At 36.8% G+C, this 11,223-nt stretch overlaps 1 protein-coding gene across 3 annotated transcripts in view; it reads right to left on the bottom strand.

The window, feature by feature from the left end:
- sv2a (synaptic vesicle glycoprotein 2A) overlaps positions 1–1,411 on the bottom strand; it is a 60,184-nt gene extending 58,773 nt beyond the window's left edge. For all 3 annotated transcript variants that reach the window (XM_061983104.1, XM_061983105.1, XM_061983106.1), the window contains exon 1: positions 1,276–1,411. The gene's annotated coding sequence lies outside the window, so the exon portion shown is untranslated. The remainder of the gene's footprint in view (positions 1–1,275) is intronic.
- Between the last annotated feature and the right edge of the window lie 9,812 nt (positions 1,412–11,223).

The raw sequence follows: 11,223 nt of genomic DNA, 5'->3' as shown, positions 1-11,223 counted from the left end.
TAATCGAAAAAAAATAATCTATAGATTAACTGATTAATCGAAAAAATAATCTATAGATTAATCGATAGAAAAATAATCGTTAGCTGCAGCCCTAATATATATATACTGTATATATATATATATATATATATATATATATATATATATATATATATATATATATATATATAACAACATGTGTGTATAATATACACACACACACACATATATATATATATATACACATACATAAATATATACACATACATACACACACACACACATACATATATATATATATATATATATATATATATATATATATATATATATATATATATATATATATATATATATATATACATATATCACGCTAAAGAAAGTTATCTGTATAATCATCAATAAGACATTGAATATTAGGGCTGTCAATCTATGGGCAGCACACAATTCGATTCTTGGGGTAACGATTGGATTCAGAATCAAAATCAATACTTTTTTAATAACATTGCGTGCCAGTTGTGTCATCAACTACCGTACATTCCGCCATTCAACACATCAACAGCTGTGATCAATTAAAAAAAATTGTTGAATACAATTCTAGCCAAACATTTAATAAGATCAAACATTCAATAAATCCTGCCTTTGAAAAGTGTGACTTAAGTCATTCTCCCCCAGGAAATGACCAATATTGTCCAATATTTCACGTGTCAATGTTGGAAGTTGTCATGGTTGTCTAATGTCTACCACCTGTTGCCACTGAGAGCTTCACACCTGGCTAAGAGGTGTGCTCATCAACTTGGAATATGCAAATGAGCAACAATGATGGCGGCCTCGGGGGCCAAGTTGTCAGATGTCGGACCCCCCCCCCCCCCCCCCCACACACACCCACACACACGTGAGACACCATATTTGCTCCATGTCACGTGTTTGAGAGCCATCATCGAAAGCGGCATGTTTGACGTGAGTGCGTCCCAAGCACGCGCATGAAGGTCAATTTGACGCACGACGCAGAGCGGGACAACCCCCACCCACTCCTCCACCCACTCCTCCACCCGTGGCGCGCTTCATCACAAATGTGCGAAAATGCTTCAATAATTCCGTTAATAATCGATGTGTAGACGACGACGACGACGACGCGGAAATGTGTCACCTTCATCCATCTCCTTCTCATTTTTCCGCCCCCCCCCCACGCAAGATTTTCCAACCCACTCGAGCCAATTAACTCGTCGCCGTGTTTACCGTAATGCAGGAGGGCGACGGGCATGTTAAAAAAAAAAAACAGATATATTTTGTTACCTTTTCACGGCGAGTTCGTGGGGTGAGTCGTCAATGTCAGCCTGCTGTCTGCGCGCTCACACCACTGCAAGCGGCAGCGACGTCCCGATGACGTAGCAAGGATGCACCCTCCCTCCTTGCCTCCTTCCCTCCTTGCCTCCTTGCCTCCTTCCCTCCTTCCTAGCTACTACCCGGCATCCCCCCTCCTCCTCCCCCCACTACTGGCGTCATCCGGAGGACAAGAGAAGGACGATGAATCGGTCATAAACGCCAGAAAGTGGTACGGCTATGGCGCATGCGCAGACGCAGCCGCCTGGTGCAGTGGCGCGTGTTAGCTCTCTCTCTCTCTCTCTCTCTCTCTCTCTCTCTCTCTAATTGGTTGGCAGGAATTTCCTCCAGGACGCCCCCTTGTGGAAAATCCGATTTAAAAAAAACAAACATTTATTGAACGTGTCCTATTTCCCCACAACAAACCCCAAAAGGGAATAAGCAGAGGTGGGTAGAGTAGCCAGAAATTGTACTCAAGTAAGAGTACTGTTACTTTAGAGATTTATTACTCAAGTAAAAGTAAGGAGTAGTCACCCAAATATTTACTTGAGTAAAAGTAAAAAGTATGTTGTGAAAAAACTACTCAAGTACTGAGTAACTGATGAGTAACATACACACACACACACACACACACACACACACACACACATTTATATATATATATATATATATATATGTCTTAATAAGGTTATCCAAAAAATAGTGCTCAATACCGTAGTAGAGCGCAATATATGTATGTGTGGGGAAAAAAAATCACAAGACTATTTCATCTCTACAGGCCTGTTTCATGAGGGGGGGTACCCTCAATCGTCAGGAGATTTTAATGGGAGCATTCGCATACCATGGTTTATATAGGGCACAGAGTGGGTGGGTACAGGCTGGCCTAGGGGCGTGGTGATTGGTTCATGTGTTACCTAGGAGGTGTTTCCGTCTATGGCGGCATGTTGTTACAATTTCGCTGCGCTTGTTGAGGGATGACAGGTCTGGACGGTAGATAATAAACAGTTTCTCTTTCAAGCATAGGTTGCATCTTTTATTACCACTATTGTAAGGTGTGCTGGATGCAAGAATTTGCCATGTTATTGAATATTCAACATTATTGTCTTTGAGGTCCCAAATGTGTTTGCTGAGTTCTGTGGTATTTCGCAGGTTTTTGTTCCTGAAAGAAGCCTTGTGGTTGTTCCATCTGGTTTTGAATTCACCCTCGGTTAATCCTACATATGTGTCGGATGTGTTAATGTCCTTGCGTATTACATATACATTGATATATACAGTATATAATTTATATGTATTTATTTAGCTGTTTTTGTTTACATGTTAAAGATGTTTTAATGAATATACATGCATGTTTAACATATAGATTACTTTCTTTTATGAAGACAAGAATATAAGTTGGTGTATTACCTGATTCTGATGACTTGCGTTGATTGTAATCAGACAGTAGTGCTGATAACGTCCACGTTTTCAAATGGAGGAGAAGAAAAGTTCCTCCTTTCTGTCTAATACCACATGAAAATGGTGGGTTTTTGGCATCTTATGTGTCCAGCTTCCATATTCGTTTTTATACACTTTACAAGAAATATATTGGCGTCAAACTCCTTAGCTTGCTAGCTTGTTTGCGCTGGCTTTCGGAGACTCTTGTTTTGAAAGCGCAGGCGCGATGGAGCGGCACTTTTATTGTGAAGACAGGAACTGTGCAGTCAGTCTTTAGGCTTTTGACGGGATGTACGGTTGAAATAAAAAAGGGTATTTTTTCCTTCACACTTTTGATTGATTGATTGGAACTTTTATTAGTAGATTGCACAGTACAGTACATATTCCGTACAATTGACCACTAAATGGTAACACCCCAATAAGTTTTTCAACTTGTTTAAGTCAGGTCATGTGACCGCCTGGCTCTGTTTGATTGGTCCAACGTCACCAGTGACTGCATCTGATTGGTGGAACGGAGTGAACGTCACCAGTGACTGTATTTGTTGAAACGCAGGCACTATGAAGGTCTGTCTGACAGACCAAAACAAACAAAGCGTGCATTAACAGATCGATAAAAATTAGTAGCGAGTAGCGAGCTGAATGTAGATAAAAGTAGCGGAGTAAAAGTAGCGTTCCTTCTCTATAAATATACTTAAGTAAAAGTAAAAGTATGTTGCATTAAAACTACTCTTAGAAGTACAATTTATCCCAAAAGTTACTCAAGTAGATGATGTAACGGAGTAAATGTAGCGCGTTACTACCCACCTCTGGGAATAAGCGGTAGAAAATGGATGGATGGATGGAAAACAAAAGAAGCAGAGTTCAAAATCATCCGGGTTCTTGCTCTGACAAAACCTGTTTGGACGATTGAACATGTGGAAAAGTACAAATATTTGTATTTATTTAGATTAACACTGAAGTCCACTTCATTCAAAACTATACAATATAGTATATTTATTTTTTATTTGTTTCTGTATTGTGTAGTTATAATTATATGCTTTTACTTGTAATTGTATTGAGTTTGTGGACCCCAGGAAGACTAGTGGGTTGTTGTGGCAACCAGCTAATGGGGATCTTTAATAAAAAAAATAAAAAATATACGTTAAGCCTCAAAAAAGTAAGTCTAATATTATTATCCTTTTTAAACTTTCAACACTTTAAATTCTTCAACAGCTTCAGATCTATCCATAGATGTAAAGTTTGTATATATTTGTCGTCTTTTTACATGTGTTATTAAGGTTAAAAAGTTAAAGTACCAATGATTGTCACACACACGTTATGCTCTTTTTGTTAAAAAAAAATAAAAAAATAAAAATGTTATCATGGGAAAAACACTAAATAAGGAATATTTTTCAAAAACGAGTTGCAAAGTGGAAAACTTTAGATAAGATAATTACAGCCTTTAATAAGTCAATAAGTCTTAATAACACTGATTTTGATGCCTTGTTATTTTTGGAACTATCCTGAGTTCAAAAAAACGGTCACGCTCAAAATAAGTGTATTGTTTGTTTGTTTGTTTTTTACTTTTCAACACTTAAAATTCTTCAACAGATTTTTATTTTATTTTTTATTTTTTTTAATGTTTTATGCTCTTTTTATGAAAAAACAAAACTAAGAAAAAAATTTTTTTTACCATGGTAAAAACACAAAATATGCAATATTGTCTAAAAACGAGTTGCAAAGTGGAAAACTTTAGATAAGATAATTGCAGCCTTTAATAAGTCAATAAGTCTTAATAATACTGATTTTGATGCCTTGTTATTTTTGGAACTATCCTGAGTTCAAAAAAACGGTCACGCTCAAAATAAGTGTATTGTTTGTTTTTTTTTTTTACTTTTCAACACTTAAAATTCTTCAACAGCTTTTTTTTTTTTTTAATGTTTTATGCTCTTTTTATGAAAAAACAAAACTAAGAAAAAATTTTTTTTTACCATGGTAAAAACACAAAATATGCAATATTTTCTAAAAACGAGTTGCAAAGTGGAAAACTTTAGATAAGATAATTGCAGCCTTTAATAAGTCAATCATTCTTAATAATACTAATTTTGATGCCTTGTTATTTTTGGAACTATCCTGAGTTCCAAAAAACGGTCGAGCTCAAAATAAGTGTATTGGTTTTTTTTTTTCAACAGCTTAAAATGTATCCATAAATGTAAAGTTATTTTTATTTTTTATTTTTTTATGTTTTATGCTCTTTTTATTAAAAAACAAACAAAAAAAACTAAGAAAAACATTTTTTTATCATGGTAAAAACACAAATTATGCAATATTTTCTAAAAACGAGGTGCAAAGTGGAATACTTTAGATAGCCTTCAATATGTCAATAATTCACAAAAACAATTATTTTGATGCATTTTTATTTAGGGACAAGCTGTATAAAATGGATGGATTACTTTTGGAACTATGACACATATTTTTTTCCAAAAATTCACACTATTCCTCCTGAGTGACAAAACATATGTTTTAGTTATGTTTTATGCTCTTTTTGTAAAAAAAAAAAAGAAAAAAAAGAAAAGAAAAAAAAAGATACGTTTTTATCATGGGAAAAACACTAAATATGCAATATTTTCCAAAAACGAGTTGCTAAGTGGAATACTTTAGATAAGATAGAAATGCTCTAAAGCATTCACACATATGCTTTTCTACACCACAATTCATCTATTTATTATTATTATTCTTCTCCAGATTTTGGCGCCCTCTGCCTTCCACTTTTTTTACCCGATTCAAACCGTTCTAACTTCAAACTGTTCAGCCTACTCAGGAATCGCGGGCTTTCCCTTGACAAATTCCAAAAATTCCCAGATTTCCCAGAATTCCAGGTTTTCCGGGACATTTTTCCCCATTCAAAATGAATTGGCCATTTTTCAAACTTTCACCATTTTTCGACCAATTCCAACCATTCCACCTTCAACACATTCTGGAAATTCACACTTCTTTTTTTCCAACTTCGAAAAAATTCCAGGATTTTCCACAGTTCCTGCTTTTCCAAAGCCCTTTTTTTTCTGGCTACTCCTTTTCCCACATTTTTCAACCCACTTTCAACTGTTCCACCATCCAAACATTCCTCTTAATTAGGAAAACAAACAAAGTTTTTTTTTTTGAACTGGAAAAATTTCCGGTTTTCCCGAAATTCCAGGAATTCCGTAATACCATTTGTCAATTCAACATGTTACTACTTCAACATTTCTCGAACGTATTGAAAAATGTCAACACCAACCATTTCAAATCATTCAGACGATTCAAGTGTTTTAACATTTTTCCCAAAAATTCCCGCTTTTCCCGAAATTCCCAATTTTTTAGGAAATTCCTACTGGAATCAATGGGACATTCTTCAAAGTTCCACAACTTCCACATTTTCTATTTGATTCAAACCTTTCCATCTTCAAAATATTCAGCCTGTTCAGGAATTGTGTGCTCTACTTCAACAATTCTAAAAAAAAATTCCCGGATTTCCCATAATTTCTTTACAAAAATGAATTGGCCATTTTTCAAACTTCCACAACTCCCACATTCTTCAACCCATTCAAACCATTTCACCTTCATCACATTCAACTCATCCTGGACATTTAAACTATCAATTTTCCACATTCAAAAAATCTCCAGGAATTCCCGTTTTTTGGTAACCTACTTCCACCCTTCTTAAGTTCGACTACTCCTTTCACATTTTTCAACTCATTTCAACCGTTCCACCGTCAAAACACTCCTTATATTCAGGACAAAAACCATGTTGGTTAAGGAACTAGAAAAAATTCTCGGTTTTCCCGAAATTCCAAGAATTTCTCAATTAAAAACTGTTACTAATTCAACATTTCTTGACCGATTTGAACAATTCCAACACCGACTAATTCAGCTCATTCAGGACATTCATGCTCCTAATAATTTTTTTCCCAAAATTCAAGGAATTCTGTAACACAATTTTTCAATTCAACATGTTACTACTTCAACATTTCTCGACCAATTTGAAAACATTCCACACCAACCATTTCAACTCATTCAGACCATTCAAGTTTTTTACCATATTCAAAAAAAATTCCCGCTTTTCACGAAATTCCCCAAATTGGGACATTCTTCAGAGCTCTTGACCGATATAAACAATTCTAACACTAACCAATTCAGCTCATTCATGCTCCTTATCATTTTCAAAAACAATTCAGCTTTTCCCAAAATTCCCAAATCTCCAGGATGTTCCCATTGAAATGAATGGGACATTTTTCCATGTGGCACATATCCCACATTTTTCAACCTATTCAAACCATTCCAACATCAACACATTCCACTCATCCTGGACATTTAAACTAACACTTTCCCAAATGTGTTAGTTTAGTGTGAAGCGACTGGGATGAGAATCAGCACCTCCAAGTCCGAGTCCATGGTTCTCGCCCGGAAAAGGGTGGAGTGCCATCTCCGGGTTGGGGAGGAGATCTTGCCCCAAGTGGAGGAGTTCAAGTACCTCGGAGTCTTGTTCACGAGTGAGGGAAGAGTGGATCGTGAGATCGACAGGCGGATCGGTGCGGCGTCTTCAGTAATGCGGACGCTGTATCGATCCGTTGTGGTGAAGAAGGAGCTGAGCCGGAAGGCAAAGCTCTCAATTTACCGGTCGATCTACGTTCCCATCCTCACCTATGGTCATGAGCTTTGGGTTATGACCGAAAGGACAAGATCACGGGTACAAGCGGCCGAAATGAGTTTCCTCCGCCGGGTGGCGGGGCTCTCCCTTAGAGATAGGGTGAGAAGCTCTGTCATCCGGGGGGAGCTCAAAGTAAAGCCGCTGCTCCTCCACATGGAGAGGAGCCAGATGAGGTGGTTCGGGCATCTGGTCAGGATGCCACCCGAACGCCTCCCTAGGGAGGTGTTTAGGGCACGTCCGACCGGTAGGAGGCCGCGGGGAAGACCCAGGACACGTTGGGAAGACTATGTCTCCCGGCTGGCCTGGGAACGCCTCGGGGTCCCATAGGAAGAGCTGGACGAAGTGGCTGGGGAGAGGGAAGTCTGGGCTTCCCTGCTTAGGCTGCTGCCCCCGCGACCCGACCTCGGATAAGCGGAAGAAGATGGATGGATGGATGGATGGATGGACTTTCCCAAATTCCAAACCAAATTCCGGTTCCCCTGGAAATTCAAAGTCTTCAACATTCAAACCATTTCCAAAATTCTAACCACTCTTACATTCATACTACATTCTGTCAGCATTTCACTTCAACTTCAGCAATTGGCGCATTTACTCGCAATTCCTTCAGGAATGGCCTCTTCTAGTTACTCATCACTTTCACCAGGCCCGGCCCTAACCAATCTGGCGCCCTAGGCAAGATTTTAGATGGCGCCCCCCCACATCGGCAGTGAACTGTATATACTCACAAGAAACCAAATAGCTTTGTCTTTGACCTTTTTTTTACTTAAAGAAAGCAAATTAACAATCAGAATAGTTAACAAGATAAAAAAAAAAATGAATAAATAAATGAATGCAAAAAATAAAAAATGAATATATGAAATACAATATTTTTTACATACATATTGCTTAATTAACATTAATGATGTGCACTTTAACAACTAGGCTTACAACTATACCTAATGGGTGGAAAAGTGACTATTACCTGCAGGGCAAACATTAGCTAACCAGAAGGCAATAACAATGTAAACAAAAAATACCTGCTGTGGACTGCTGTGGACTGGACTCTTACTGTTATGCTTGATCCACTATGGACTGGACTCTCACAATATTATGTTAGACCCACTCGACATCCTTTGCATTCGGTCTCCCTAGAGGGGGGGGGGGGGTTACCCACATATGCGGTCCTCTCCAAGGTTTCTCATAGTCATTCACATCGACGTCCCACTGGGGTGAGTTTTTCCTTGCCCTTATGTGGGCTATACCGAGGATGTCGTTGTGGCTTGTGCAGCCCTTTGAGACACTTGTGATTTAGGGCTATATAAATAAACATTGATTGATTGATTGATTGAATACAAATGTCCCTGAGGAATGTAAGGTGGGAGTACTGTAATTACCTAACGTTACATTATTATTTTCCATAACAATTTAGCCCCCTCCACAATATTAACCTGACGTTAAAACAGAACTAGCTATTTATTGATTAGCAATTGCCGAATCATGTAACATTAGCTTAATGCTAAAAAGCCAGGTTACTATCACATTCTGTAACAGACAAATCATTTCATGTAGGCTAACGTTACCTACCTGCTACCTCTGTCTTTTCTCGTTTCTCCGCCTCTTCTTTTCTCTTTTTTCTTCCCTGGGCACCTGACAGTTTTGGCCGTTTTGACATCTTGTGTTGATTTTTTGATGTGGTGACGTCCAAAAAGAGTCTTGATACGGGAAGGGAGGGGGCGCACCGTGCGAGGGGGGGGTTGTAATGTTGTAACAAATAATATTTCTATTATATAGGCTTTACTTTGCATTTTAATTAACGTGGGATTATTTTTTGTATTTAGAAATAATAGTACCAACTTTTTTCTTTTTTTTCTCCAACATTTGTGGCACTGGCGTGGCGCCCCCTGATGGACGGCGCCCTTAGCATTTGCCTATACGGCCTATACCACGGGCCGGCCCTGACTTTCACCGGCCATCAGCCTTCCAACAACTCATATATCCAACAGTTTGTCAGTCCTTCATGTTTGTCGACATCTAGTGGCCACAAGGGGTTACTGCATGAGGTCGCCAGCGAAATCCTTGACTGCTTTTTTAAATTAAAATGAATGAACAAGTACATAAATACTCAACAACAACAAAGATATCAACATATTTCGTTTTTTAAGAGAGCATTTTGGCATTATTTCACGCACTTCCGGTTCGTGCGCGCTTCAATTGACGCGCACACGCGCCGCGTCGATTCTCCAAAGCGAGCGATCGATCACCGGATTCGCGTCCGTTTCGTCCACGGTTCTAAATTCCTCCCGTGGCGCGTGTGGAGGTTGCGGGTTCCACAGCGGCAGCATGAGGCCGCGCTCGTGCCTTGCTGCTGCTGCCGTGCGAGCGGACACGTGATATGGACCTTCTGTGGAGGATCCTGGCGGCTCTCAGCCTGGACTGTCTCAGGTCTTCGTCCTCCAGCAGGTCAGATTTTGCTTCTCGCCCCCCGCGGAACCTCGTCTCGCATACAAAAAAAAAAAAAAAAAAAAGATGATATCTCGCGTCGTGTCGATGGGCGACAACAAACAACAACGAAATAACTGCGGTGGGGTCAATCGGGTTGTCATGGCAACAGGTGATCAGTTAATTGGACGTGCAGGTGTGTCGTCCTTGTTCTAAGGTCGGACTGCAGAATCTGTACGTGGACCAAAAGAGATGCACTATAAACGAGATTGTAGGAGTGACGTCATGATCAGCGATAATTGATTGCCGCTTGTTCACACTTTAGATTAGTGATTGGAATATTAACAAAAACGTATGCAATATCACAAACCGATCATATTATCACTGTAATCTTGTTTATCATTTTATCAAAATAAAAATGTCACTTTTGATCATTTTATCACAATTAACATTTTTACTATTAATCATTTTATCATAATTGTACTATTCATTATTTTAATCACAATTTTACTAGCTATCAGCCCTTTGAGACACTTGTGATTTAGGGCTATATAAATAAACATTGATTGATTGATTGATTGATTTTATCAAAATATTTTTTACTATGAATCATTTCATCACAATAATTTAACTATTAATACTTTTTTCACAGTAATAATTTTACTATTGATCATTTTACTACAATATATGTTACTATTAATCATTTTATCACAATAATAATTTGACTATTAGTCATTTAAGAAAAATATATTTTTACAATTCCTTTTATCACAATAATTATTTACTGTTAACCGTTTTGTCAAAATATTTTTTTTACAATTTATATTTTTTTACTCGTAATCATTTTATCACAATAATAATTTAGTATTAATCATTTTATCACAACAATAATTTAACTATTAATCATTATTAAAAAAATATTTTACTATTCATTTTATCACAACAATTTTATTAATAATCATTTGTCAAAATATTTTTTTACTATTTATATTTTTCTACTCTTAATAATTTTATCACAATAATAATTTATTATTAATCGTTTTATCACAACAATAATTCAACTATTAATCATTTTATCACAATAATAATTTTACTATTAATCATATTGTCAAAATATTTTTTTTTACTATTTATATTTTTTTACTCTTAATCATTTTATCAAAATAATTTATTATGCATCATTTTAGCACAACAATAATTTAAATATTAATAATTTCTTCACAGTAATAATTTTACTATTGATCATTTTACTACAATAAATGTTACTATTAATCATTTTATCACAATAATAATTTTACTATTAGTCATTTTATAAAAATATTTTTACTATTATTCATTTATCACAATAATTGTACTATTTGTTTTGTCAAAAATCTTTTTTTTACTATTTATAATAATGTTTT

This window comes from Nerophis lumbriciformis, linkage group LG21, assembly GCF_033978685.3.
Source record: "Nerophis lumbriciformis linkage group LG21, RoL_Nlum_v2.1, whole genome shotgun sequence".
In the NCBI taxonomy this organism is placed as follows: Eukaryota; Metazoa; Chordata; class Actinopteri; order Syngnathiformes; family Syngnathidae; genus Nerophis; species Nerophis lumbriciformis.
Note: the sequence above shows the minus strand (reverse complement) of the source record. Positions and strands in the feature narration are given on the sequence as shown.